Source organism: Perca fluviatilis, chromosome 7, assembly GCF_010015445.1.
Source record: "Perca fluviatilis chromosome 7, GENO_Pfluv_1.0, whole genome shotgun sequence".
Taxonomy (NCBI): Eukaryota; Metazoa; Chordata; class Actinopteri; order Perciformes; family Percidae; genus Perca; species Perca fluviatilis.
Window position 1 is genome coordinate 36,320,054 of NC_053118.1, and position 14,280 is coordinate 36,334,333.

Consider the following 14,280-nt stretch of genomic DNA (forward strand, 5'->3'; position numbering starts at 1 on the left):
GCCCTAAACACACCTGCGCCATGCGCTTCACGCCATACGCTTAGATCGTTAAATTAGGGCCCTATATCTGTATATCTGTATCAGTGTCTGGGTCTAAACCGGCAGTGACAGATGGCGCCCACAAAGAGCCTGGGTCTGTCTGAGGTTTCTGCCCAAAAAGTTTTTCACACCAAATGCTTACTCTTGGAGGGGGAATTGTTGGGTCTCTGTAAATTATAGAGTGTGGTCTAGACCTACTCTATATGTAAAGTTTCCTGAGATAACTTTTATGATTTGATACTATAAATAAAATAAAATTCAATTCAATTTATAACTCCTCAATGATCAACAGAAGCACCGTAAGGACTTAACCACAACAACCACATGGCATAGTGATTAGGTACTATAATTATGATTACCATCATTATGGCATAGTACCAGGGATGGTAGGGATCCACTGAATCCAGGATTTGGCTTCGGATTCGGCTGAATATTGGCCTTTTTGACGGGGTTGGGTTTCTGCCGAACCTTAGAATTTTTTTCCACCAAACCGAACCCTACGCTTGCACTCGGCGCACTACGCTGGTCGCCGTAATGACAGCGCCGTTGATTACAGGAAGGTGTTAACTTAGGTGGAGCATTCAATGCAGCAGGCTGTGAGGAAGTGAAAATGGAACTGGTGAGCAGAACAAGTTGTTGTTTGGCAGTACTTTCAGTCAAAAGAAGGCCATTCAAGTCCAGCTACATGTTCAATCTGTTCAATACTGATTGGTCTGGTGGTGGCGAGGACCATAAACTATACACAACATGGCCGCTGTTACAACATCTGGTACGAAACATCTGAAAGAATACGAGTTGTGATGAAGGAATCTCCAGACAGCAGCCAGAATGCAGCAACTTCAGGTACGGAAAAGGAAGGACAGTCACAGCTAAAAACCTGTGTTAACCAGACGACCATTACCAGCTTTGCTAGCCCTACACCGAACAAACAGTGGGCCTCAGATCACCCATGGGCCAAACCAGTGGATTCGGTATTTGGCCTAACCCCAAAAATCTGGATTCGGTGCATCCCTAATTATGATTACTATCATTATGGCATAGTACCATGGCCGTTTCTAGCTTTTGGCAGGCCCTTGACTTTGCACCAGCTTTGTAATGCTTACTTAATCTGCACTTTATGTAGCCTATTGTATTCTTTATTGTATTTAATGTGAAACTGTATGTTGTCCTGCACGCTTATGCTATTCTTGACCAGGTCACCGTTTAACTGCCTAATTTTTTAAATTAAAAAAAATGCTGTTTGGGGGCCCCTGTTTTGTCAAAACTACGTTGGGGGGGATTCGACCCTTTAATATGATCCGTGGTGATGCATCAATCTGTTACACTTTACGAGGGAAACAGGCTAGATCCGTAAAAACCTCTCTCAAATTCAAATTAAACATCTCAAGTTGACCCGGGCAATTTATAATTTTTAATTTATAATTTTGAAAATGATAATAAAAAAGTTAACATATTAATGAGGCTCCTCTACGTAAATACATGCAAACAGGTCTATTTTAAAAATGTTTAGATAAAGAAGAACGGGACAGTTGGGTTTAGGTAAAGAAGAACGGGACGGTTGGGTTTAGGAAACGTGACATGCATGAAAGTCCTGTGTTGTTTGACCCGTCCACCACCAAAACCACCCTCCCTGCGTGGAATTTTGGGCTCCCTGCTCTCTACCGTTGTCTCTCTTAATACTACACCATCTTCCAGCGCCGCGTAGCTGCTGCTCTGCCCGGTACGTTCTACACACACGCTGAAGGGTGATTTTTGCGACATATATGACGCTGACAGCCACTCCCCAACAATTTGTATTTTACGAGTTGGGAGTCAGAACAAGTTGAATGTTTGCGGCATCCCACCATCGGTGTGTTTGTGCATGTTGCTTTAATGCTTTAATGTGACTTGCACCTACGATACCAAGACACATCCCTTGTGTGTGTAAACATACTTGGCAATAAAGCTTTTCTGATTCTGATTCTGATTCTGATACTGGCAACCTTTAGGCCACTAGTGCACTTCTCTATGCCACCAACCGCCCAAGTTGCCCACCTTTTTTCAGTCCCTTTGCCACAGCCATTACGTTTTCCAGCCGTTACATTTTTATAGCTGCAGTGTTATCTACTCCATCAGTGTGCAGGTTGAAAATTGTCTTGTTCCCATCATGGCTGTTCCCTTTACAAGCATTCTTCAGATCAATAAAAACAAATGTAAACAAAAAAAAGGAAGGCCAACACAAAGGACTGCTTCTAACACGACCGGATGGCCTACAAAGGATATTTTATGGTTTGATTGAGGACAGACATCTGATAAAACATTCACATTTGCCATGATAAACACATCATGTCAATAATCTGCTGGCTGTAGCTTCATTTTTACCATGAAGACTGTCATCAATCTGCATGAGCATCTAACTCAGCGAGAAAGCCAGTTTCTCAAAAAAGGCCAAAGTAGTCCTTTAATAAATTCCTCAGTTCTCTCCCTCCTCCCAAAGCTCTTATTTTCCGCTCCGAGGACCGAGGAGGGATCATCGAGGAGGGATCATCGAGGAGCTAAAGGCGAGGAAACAGAGAGCAGTCTTCCTGGAAGCCGTGCAGCTGAAGAAGTTGCTAACTCCGCCCAAAACAGCTGACGAATTCATGTGTTTTCAGAGAAAAAGGACGTCTCATACCTCTAAAAACACATTTGCTCGTTGCCTCTCCGCTTGATGGTGTTATAAGCCCCCCACGTCGACTTCAAGGCAACGCTGCGACCGTCGACTTCAAGGCACCTAACCCTAACCCTAACCATTGCCTAATCCTAGTGCCTTCCAGGCAGCGCTTCCTGGAAGACTACGTTGGGGGCTTAAACACCAAACACCTGCCTCTCTCCTCCCATGATTTACTTGCGTCCCTCCCGGCCTCCTCGGTGGGAGGGACTAAGAGCGGTTACACACCGACCAGACGGCCGACCGTCGGCAGTAAAGCCAGTGTGACTGGTCAGTCTCCCCGAGTTGGTCCAAAAAGTTCCTCAGAACACCCCAAAGAGACGAGACGCAATACGTCTCCATAACAGCAGGCGGCGCTAATCTGTATTGTCGCCCAAAAAATGAAAACCGGCCGCTGATTGGACGAACGAGTCACATGGGTTTGTTTTCTCCGGAAATTCATGGCGGCTCGTTCAGAATACAATCTCATATTGTACTAAAATAGTTCACCGAAATGTGTTTCTGAAAACATTTTAAGAGAGAAATAGGCCGTGCAGTTGCTGAATCTGTCTTCATTTCAGATCAGGTCAGTTTAAAAGATTTTCATCAGATTTTGAGAGACTCTAGTCACGCTCATCCCGCTCGCCATTTCCGGGTGAGTCCCGACTGCCCTGCCGGCGACTGAACACGTCAGGTCGGCCAAAATGAAGGCCGACAGCCCCTCGGACAGACGACTGTACGGGACACACTGAATAGACTCGAGTCCCTGACCTCGCCAGACTGTCCCACGGCCGATTATCAGGTTGGTGTGTCAGCTCTCTAAGACGCGAGGAAGGGAGGCAAGTGGAGGAGTCGAGGAGGCAATTTAAGCAACGTGAGATGCACTGCCTTTTTAAAGGAGGTTACATATACATGTCGCTGCTGATTGGGTATCACCACTGACACACCCAACAAACGAGAGAAAACACGGCCAGGTTCAGCCCCGACAACACGTAGCATCAGGTTTCTTTAGACTGAAACGGGGGCGCGTTGAACACCCTGTTGTGTGCGCCAGCGCTCTGCCTTTTTATTACCACGAGTTTACAGACACGTCTCTGCTGATTGGGTATCACCTGTGACTAGGGTTGGGTACCGAAACCCGGGTTCCACTGTGGAACCGGTTCCTACACAACCGCTAGAGATTGAACGTGCCACCCCTTAAATCATCACTAGATCGTCCTGACCCCCAATAAAAAATTTAAATAAAACCCAAAAATTGAGTGTCACAATTCACGGATAAGCAACAAAGACAAGGAACCAATATAGACACATGTAGGCAGGGTGGTTGAATTAATGATATATAATAATAATAATAATAATAATAATAATAATAATAATAATAATAATAATAATAATAATAATAATAATAAATTGAATTTGTATAGCGCTTTTCAAGGACTCAAAGTCGCTTGATACCACACACTTGGTTCTCACAGCCCTATGTTCCCACAGCCCTATGGTCCCACAGCCCTATGTTCCCACAGCCCTATGGTCCCACAGCCCTATGTTCCCACAGCCCTATGGTCCCACAGCCCTATGTTCCCACATTTCTAGGACATTTTCAAAATTAGGTCTTGTGTTCCTACATTTCCCTTCAATTTAAGCCCTATCATCCCACAACTTTTTTTAGGGTTAGGGTTAAGGGTTAGGGGGATACAATCTGATTACACAGGGCTTTGGGAACATAGGGCTTAATTTTAAGAAAAATCTTAGAAATGTGAGAACATAGGGCTGTGGGAAACGTAGGCACACTCCCCTAGCTGCAACACTGACAGCCTGGGGCCTAATGAGGGAATTAGGTTCAGATGTGCAGAGTGGAGCAGAAGCAGGATACGTTCAAAGGGCAGAAGACCCTGAGGGCATCTGGTGGACAAGTGGGGGAAGTACAGAAGGTTAATATTTGCAGCTCGAGTCTACAAAAACACGTTTGTGCAAAGCCAAAACAACAATGTGATCTTTTAAAAAACCCTCATAAATATATTTTTTCATCAGTTATTTCCTAAAACAGCTGCTCACTGTAGGTTTCATCAAACAAAGGGAAGGTGCATTTGTTGGGGACTATTTTCAGCGGCGGATTAATCCACATTATGGTGCTCTAGTGATTTGTGGCAGCAGGACGGTGTGGGAATTAAATCTAAATAAACTACACTTCAAGGTTCTTTATTTGTCATGTGCACAACAGTAATAGAAGGAGCCGCAATGGAAATCTCAGGCACCTCCAACAATGCTCATTAATTAGTCTCACATTACCAGCTCTATCTCCACAGAGCTGTAGAGCACATGTGTCAAACTCAAGGCCCGCGGGCCAAATCCGGCCCCTCGCAGATTTTGATCCGGCCTGCATATCAGTTTAAGTTCACATGGACTTTGTGCTTTTTTCCAACTTTTTTTGTCATTTTTTCTTTGATGGCTTTTTTTCCTGTCTTTTTTGGGTCTTTATGTCGACCGAGCTGTAAGTGAGAAGATTATATGAGACATGCAATAATACAATAAAAGATGCTTGACTTTTACGAATTAAATAATAGCATGTGAATAACCTAAACATGCCTGGCGCTGGATGTGATTCTTGGAATTGATTCGACACCCCTGCTGTAGAGGAAGGTCTGGCTACACCACAGATGCATTCTGGGATAGGAGAAAATGCTCTGGGTTGTTTGCATTTCTTTAAACCAGGGATCTCCAACCTTTCTTTATCTAAGGGCTACTTTTAAAAACCTAAAGTGGCCAAGAGCTACTTGCATCACATCGCCTTAATTTATTTACATAACACACATAAGCTTACTGAAGCTGCTGTTTGTATGAAATTGCAATACCCAAAGCTTATGAAAAACTTCACTACATGTCAAGATTCATGTCTATTTTATACTTCTTTTGGCCCACAAAGTTGTAGCTACATAACTGAAAATATTCCCAGCAGGGTCCAAGAAAACATGATCACTTAACACTTAAAAAGTTAAAAAGTTAGCTACCTCACTTTTAATATCGTGGTCATTTTGGGTCTCAGTTTGTCAACCTATTGGCGAACTACCGGAAACCTGCTCGTGAGCGAGCTACTTGTTGGAGACTCTTGCTTTAAACCGATCGCAATCATCTTGGGCGGCGCTAAGCTCCAGACGCAGCGACGCTGGCTCTGCTAAATAGTCTCGGGAAGGAACTTGTTTTGGTGGAACATTTGAAACCTGCAAAAGAAAACGCCACATCCAATATTAAATGAAGTTAACTGTTCACACAGTACAGTAACGTGAGCTATTTAAATGAGCTGATACATGGTTAAACCTCATTGGCTCTTACCAGTGTATCTCTGTGTGTACTTCGTCCACAGCAATCCCAACAATCGGTTCCAAAATGTCCCAGTTAGAGAGGAAACGCCCTAATCATATTCTTTGTAAATCTTTACAATCATTCCCTGAAAGAGCCAAGCAGGCCTGCCTTGTTGCAGGATACAAATCAAAACTTGCCGTTTTCAGCGTGTAGCTTGCTAGCTCAAAGTTTGTTGTTGTTTCCCCGAAGAGAACGAATTTTGAGAACGGCAACACACGGAGAGCGAGAGCCTGACATCCGGCGATTGATGTCAGTCTTTACCCTGGAAATGTGATCCAGACTACAGTGGCCTACATGCTGCTCTTCATTTAGCCTCTTTGCTGAACTATCACAGCTTATGCTAACTAGCTAGTACTGTCTTTACTCCTTAGCTCCAAGTTTACATTATTACATTACATTACATGTCATATAGCGGATGCTTTTATCCAAAGCGACTTACAATTGCTACATGCCAAAGACCCCACGCCTCTGGAGCAACTAGGGGTTAAGTGTCTTGCTCAGGGACACATGTATCGCGGTGGGAATCGAACCCTGATCTCCCACACCATAGACATGTGTCATATCCCCTGAACCATCAAAAAAAGTTGTTGCGGCAATAATCTCGTAAATGTCGTCGATCCAAAGTACTCATTAAATAACAAATAAAGAAAAACACAAAACACACAAGTAAAAGCAAAATCTGAGCCTGAGAAAAAAAATGAAAATAGTGCAAGTTAAGATGTAGGGCTAAGATATAACTAACAAAATATGAGTGAAGTAGTGTAATTATAGGCCTATAATAAATACATTTGTGTAGACAGTATTGCAATGAATAAGAATGAATGTAACATAAGAAAATATAAAAGTGACAAAAAAATCCAGATTTTCGGACATTTAATATAAAAATTTCACATTCATTTTCACAGATAAAACCCATTTTGCTTCACATTGAAACACAGCATGTCACGGGCAATGAAGTCACATGTTACACGTGCAAACATGAATTTCACATGCATGTTACGTGTCCTTTTTATAGCGGTTAACTTCCTATCTTAAAAGAAATGTGGCATAATAAGAAAGTATCTTCATTGGGAGCCAAACATCGGAGGGAGACATGAAAATTTAAACAGTATAAACTGCTGTGATGACTTCCTGGCGTTGGGACATGATGTGTCACTCGGGGGAAATCTCCAAGCGGTGATGTGTGTCTGTTAGAAGCCTGCACAGTGGAGCAAAACGTCAATAATGGATTACTTTGAACCTGGTGGAAACAACCGGACATCTGCAGAAAAGGTTTACAGATTATGGAAAGGATCCCTACAGAGATAGACCTTTCTGTTAAAGAGTAAGAACCTTTTAGTTTAACATGAAACAGCCCCGAAATCACCATCACTAAACTCCACCAGACTCCATGTAAATAATCAGGACTTTTAGCATGTATAGAGCCAGCATATCTCCAACAGACTCCATGTAAATAATCAGGACTTTGTGCGTGTATAGAGCCAGCATATCTCCACCAGACTCCATGTAAATAATCAGGACTTTTAGCGTGTATAGAGCCAGCATATCTCCACCAGACTCCATGTAAATAATCAGGACTTTTAGCGTGTATAGAGTCAGCATATCTCCACCAGACTCCATGTAAATAATCAGGACTTTTAGCGTGTATAGAGCCAGCATATCTCCACCAGACTCCATGTAAATAATCAGGACTTTTAGCGTGTATAGAGCCAGCATATCTCCACCAGACTCCATGTAAATAATCAGGACTTTTAGCGTGTATAGAGCCTCAAAGAGCGTCAAAAAGCGACGCCAAGAGTCCCAACCAAGCACGTTAAGATATGGCGCTAAAGGAGACTTTCAGCGTCATAACAAACGCCAAAGGTACCCGACCAATCGTCCGTATTTTACGCGATGGAAGTGAGAATGTGTTACCATATTAAGCAATACATAGTTGGCTTGATTTGTATATTACTTGAAAATATAATTCATTGCAAAGCTTAACTGTCCCATTTTGATAATACTAACGCTACCTCAAGTATCCCTTTGACAACATCCAGACAGTAATCAACATCTCCGCTGATCTGCTCGAGGTCAGCCCTATGTTCCCACAGCCCTATGGTCCCACAACCCAATGGTCCCACAGCCCTATGTTCCCATAGCCCTATGGTCCCACAACGCTATGGTCCCACAACCCTATGGTCCCACAACCCTATGTTCCCACAACCCTATGGTCCCACAGCCCAATGGTCCCACAACCCTATGGTCCCACAGCCCTATGTTCCCACAACCCTATGGTCCCACAGCCCAATGGTCCCACAGCAAAATGGTCCCACAGCCCTATGGTCGCACAGACCTATGTTCCCACAACCCTATGGTCCCACAGCCCAATGGTCCCACAACCCTATGGTCCCACAGCCCTATGTTCCCACAACCCTATGGTCCCACAGCCCTATGTTCCCACAGCCCTATGTTCCCACAGCCCTATGTTCCCACAGCCCTATGGTCCCACAGCCCAATGGTCCCACAGCCCTATGGTCCCACAGCCCTATGGTCCCACAGCCCTATGTTCCCACAACCCTATGGTGTCACAGCCCAATGGTCCCACAGCCCTATGGTCCCATAACCCTATGGTCCCACAACCCTATGTTCCCACAACCCTATGGTCCCACAACCCTATGTTCCCACAACCATATGGTCCCACAACCCTATGGTCCCACAGCCCTATGTTCCCATAGCCATATGGTCCCACAGCCCTATGGTCCCACAGCCCTATGGTCCCACAACCATATGGTCCCACAACCCTATGTTCCCACATTTCTAAGATTTTTTGCATCAAGTCATCTGTATCAGGTTGGGTGTAATTGGCTACCAAATTGGGAGAAAGGGGGATGAAATCTGATACAAACTTATGGAAAAGGAATTGTGGGAACATAGGGCCTAATTTTGAAAAAATCTTAGAAATGTGGGAACATAGGGCTGTGGGAACATAGGCACGCTCCCATCTGCTCTCATCCTCAGGCCTCCACACCTGTAAATACCAGCTCCTAAATGCCACGGAGATGATAGAGAGTTTGTGTATGACTCACAGGTCTCTGGGTGTCTGCAGGTAATCGGTGCAAAGCTGCCACTGCCATGGCAACACCTTCCCCACACATTCCTCTAAATCAGCCCCTGCATGTTGCTGCAACATCCTCAGTGACACTAATTACAACGGTCAGATTACCTCCACCCACAGTCGATATCTCGGAGTCCGACAACAAGCTCTTAGAAAATAAAGTCACTGGACATGTTTAGGATGTCTCCATCCAACCTGTTCACATGATAGTTTCTGGTTTTAAGTTCTTTTTCCTCTATCAGTTCGGTTTAGGTCGTTTGTTCAAGCAGCAATTACATCTACTTTTTACATTTATAGCGGCGGCGCCCTCTAGTGGCCGCATTTATCATTACGAGAGCAAAGCAGGAAGTGGTGTGACATAGTGTAAGACATTGACATATATAAACTGAACCACCAGACCCCGTGTCTCTGGACCGAGACCAGTGAAGGATATCAGAAGTCTCTTTCCCGGTGCTGGCTGAGCGTTACTGAGCAGCCTCCAACTGAGCTTGAAGACGTCGATGTGACGTGAGCAACCTGTCTGAAAGTGTGAAGTCTTCTGGTAGCTGTGCCGAGAGAAATCTCAATCATTCCCAATCTTACAGAGACGGAGAGGGTAGGTATATGTAAGGAGATAACATAGGCACAGGCTAATTACTGATCACTAACATGCTAGTTAACATTAGTAATTAAACCTAAACAGCTAATGGAAGTCCAAACTGCCTGCTAGGAAAAAAAGCGACCGATTCTACTCTGGCTCAGAAGGCCAGAGTCTTTTAAGAACCACCGGTCACTTCTCAAAGTATCCCCTTTACTTATTGTGTTCGTTGAAAGGCAGACCAAGAAATGAATACTCAGGATTCGTTCAGTTAAACTATAACAATCTTTAGTAAAATGATATTGCAAACAGATCTTTCATATGCATATGGATCAGCCCGCTCCTTCGAGACTTTCTCTCCCTAACCACCAACAAAGTCTTTCTTTCGGGTCTGACCCCGGACTTCTTCCTTTTTTTTTTTTTTTTTTCATCTTCAGGTTCCTCCTTCCGCCATCGCGTGTGGCGCCAATTGGTTGGATATCACTCAGACTTTCTGTCTCCGAAGATAGAGAAGTTGCGCGCTAGAGATTGTCTGTTCCTTTAAGAGATTTCATTAGGTGCATTCTGTTCTAATTGTTTATTAAACAAATGAGGAGCACTTTTGCTCCACTAAATTTGAACCCGTCTTATCTTACACATGCCAGACAGGAGGAGACAGCGAGGCCATCCCAGGCTACAGAACATTCTTATTCTAAACCCAATATATTTCTACACTTCTCCTGTACTATACGGTAATTCCTCTACTGTGTGACAGTAAGTCTCGTGGTTATGACCCAATCGTTAGCCTAGTTTTATAAAAGCGTCTGCTACGGAGCCATAACGTGAGCTACAAGGTAATGGAGCCTTTTATACATTGTCGTGTTTCTTTAGAAATAAACAACGGACAAATAGAGTCTTTAAATACTTCAGATGTAAAGTTATTCGCTGTCAAAGTGACGTCAAAATGAATGGGAGTCAATGGGATGCTAACGGGAGGTGATCGTTTTGTAGCATCAAAATGGCGCCATAGGAGGTTGGAGTTCTGAAGCGAAGCTTACCCCCCCTTGGTGTAAGAGCGCCAAACAAGCACAGAACTTTCACCCCAGATGGTTTAGAAGTGAGACGCCCCAAATTCAGAGTAGCGTTGGGGATTTCCCTCCTCTGTGTCCCCCCTTTTGGGACAATGTGTCTGACTCCAATAAAAGACCTATATATATATATCCCCGAGCATTCGTTAAATTGGTATTACGTTGATCCTAAGCAAGAGCCAAATAAGACGATAAGATAAAGTCAAATACATTCGTTTAATCAGTCAAGCATCGGCGTTACAATACACAGATCTGTGGGATCACAAAGCACGCAGAGACTAAGTTTCCCTAGCAACAGACAAAAAGCCAGAGCCGGTCCACATATCTGTAGACTGTCAGACCTCGTGATCCCCGATCCATTCTTCCTTTCATCTCCTATACTTTCTTTCTTGGGTCCCCTCTTCTTCTTCCGCACCGGGACTGTTTCTTCACACTTCACACAACATGTCTCGTCCTTATTTGTTATTATTACTCAACGTACTTTGCTAGAGGCCACTGTGACCCCCTAACTATCTTATATTTACCGCTTAAGCTAAACCATCCGTGCGTCAGAGTTTCCTTTATTCGGGGAACCACCGTCTCTATGACAGCACACAGCTCTGTGCAATACACATACACCAAAACACTCTTATTCTTATTATATTTATCTGCAACTAGCAGGGGTGTGAATCACCAGAGGCCTCACTATACGATATCATCACGATACGATATTATTGTGATTTTAAACATGCAATATTCCGCGATATATTGCAACGTATTACCTTTTTTCCAACTTCAAATTTTTCCCAATTTCAAATGATGTCCCCAAAAGAAAATTTTGTCATTTTAGTTTTATATAAAAAGATACTTTCCTCTGTCTGTTCATCTCATTTTCAATTTTCAATGTTGCAATATGGGATTGTCAAGCAGACAAGCTGACCCAACACATACTGTATATCATAAAAGATCGATACTTGGCGTCTGTGTATCAATACAGTATTGCCACGAAAAATATCGCAATACTATGCTGTATCGATTTTTTTCCCCCCACCCCTAGCAACTAGTAAGAACATTATTCTCAACACGGTCTCACGGCAGTTCGTGAAATTGTCACGTTATTTTTAATCTCTTGATTCGTGTACAAGAAGACGTTTTTTTCCGTGGTGGCCAGCACGAAATGGGAACCATCTGTATGTAGGGTTGGGTTTAGGAAAAGATGAACGGGGGAAGCAAACGTCACACACCAGGAGACAGCCGTAGTCTACGTAGTAGACTACCGTTGTCGTGCTGTGATCACGAATTATGCTTCCCATTGAAATACATTAGTTTACATTTTCGTGCTGGCCACCACGAAACAAAACAAGAAAAACGTGCCCGAGTGTATTGATCCCAATGGGAGAAGTGAACGTAGACATATATAGATTATGACCGATTCTTTTGCCCTGTAAATATTGGACCCGTTCTTCAACAAGCCACATTTTTCAGACGGACACATCAGGAGATAAATTAACTAATTTTCTTCGGCCAGCCTGTTTTATCGCTGCTACATGTTTTTATGTCATTATATGTTATTAAAGGAGAATACTAAAGCATTAAAGGTCCCATGGAATGAAAATTTCACTTTATGAGGTTTTTTAACATTAATATGAGTTCCCCCAGCCTGCCTATGGTCCCCAATTGGCTTGAAATGGTGATAGGTGTAAACCGAGCCCTGGGTATCCTGCTCTGCCTTTGAGAAAGATGGGCTGTTCTGGAATCTTCTCCTTATGAGGTCATAAGGAGAAAGGTTACCTCCCCTTTCTCTGCTTTGTCCGCCCAGAGAATTTGGCCAACCCATGAGAAAGAGAGAGACATCATGGCTTTCAAACGAGAAAAGTGGCAGTTGGCTAAGGCCACACCCCCACTCTCCACCTTGCCCCCCCCTCTCTCCTCCTCAATAGCTACAGACACAGAAATGGCACATCCTAAGGAAAGCTCATTGTGGGACTGGCTCTAGTGGCTGTAATTCTGCACCAAGGCTGAATTTCGATACAGTATTAGGGGACCACTAAGGTCTATATAAAAGAGACTTCAGATACAGTATTAGGGGACCACTAGGGCCTATATAAAAGAGACTTCAGATACAGTATTAGGGGACCACTAGGGCCTATATAAAAGAGACTTCAGATACAGTATTAGGGGACCACTAGGGCCTATATAAAAGAGACTTCAGATACAGTATTAGGGGACCACTAGGGCCTATATAAAAGAGACTTCAGATACAGTATTAGGGGACCACTAGGGCCTATATAAAAGAGACTTCAGATACAGTATTAGGGGACCACTAAGGTCTATATAAAAGAGACTTCAGATACAGTATTAGGGGACCACTAGGGTCTATATAAAAGAGACTTCAGATACAGTATTAGGGGACCACTAAGGTCTATATAAAAGAGACTTCAGATACAGTATTAGGGGACCACTAGGTCTATATAAAAGAGACTTCAGATACAGTTATGGGGACCACTAAGGTCTATATAAAAGAGACTTCAGATACAGTATTAGGGGACCACTAGGGTCTATATAAAAGAGACTTCAGATACAGTATTAGGGGACCACTAAGGTCTATATAAAAGAGACTTCAGATACAGTATTAGGGGACCACTAGGTCTATATAAAAGAGACTTCAGATACAGTATTAGGGGACCACTAGGTCTATATAAAAGAGACTTCAGATACAGTATTAGGGGACCACTAAGGTCTATATAAAAGAGACTTCAGATACAGTATCAGGGGACCACTAAGGTCTATATAAAAGAGACTTCAGATACAGTATTAGGGGACCACTAAGGCCTATATAAAAGAGACTTCAGATACAGTATTAGGGGACCACTAAGGTCTATATAAAAGAGACTTCAGATACAGTATTAGGGGACCACAAAGGTCTATATAAAAGAGACTTCAGATACAGTATTAGGGGACCACTAAGGCCTATATAAAAGAGACTTCAGATACAGTATTAGGGGACCACAAAGGTCTATATAAAAGAGACTTCAGATACAGTATTAGGGGACCACTAAGGTCTATATAAAAGCATCCAAAGAGCACCATGTCATCGGACCTTTAATACATCATCAAGTCAGTCAATCTCTGTATTTTCAACAGTATGTATGGGCATTATTTATGTAATATCTGTGGATCATCCAGCCATCTTTAATCAGCAGTGTGACTCCTCGGTGTCTCGCTGCCATTTCAACAGGAAGTGGATCGACCCCCCCCCCCCAGTCAGGTTCTTGTCAATTATTCAACAGAGAGAGGGATGTAAATATTGGAGAAGCTCCCCGTGTGCAGAGCTACACGACTGACTGACTGACTGACTAACGAAGGCTCAGCAGGTCTGATTTCCATTTCTAATCTAACTGGAGGAGTTTTTTTTGGGGATTTATTACCCATAGATCCTGTCTGTGTGTGTGTGTGGAGAGGTCTGTAAATGAACGTCTGTGGTGGTTAAACG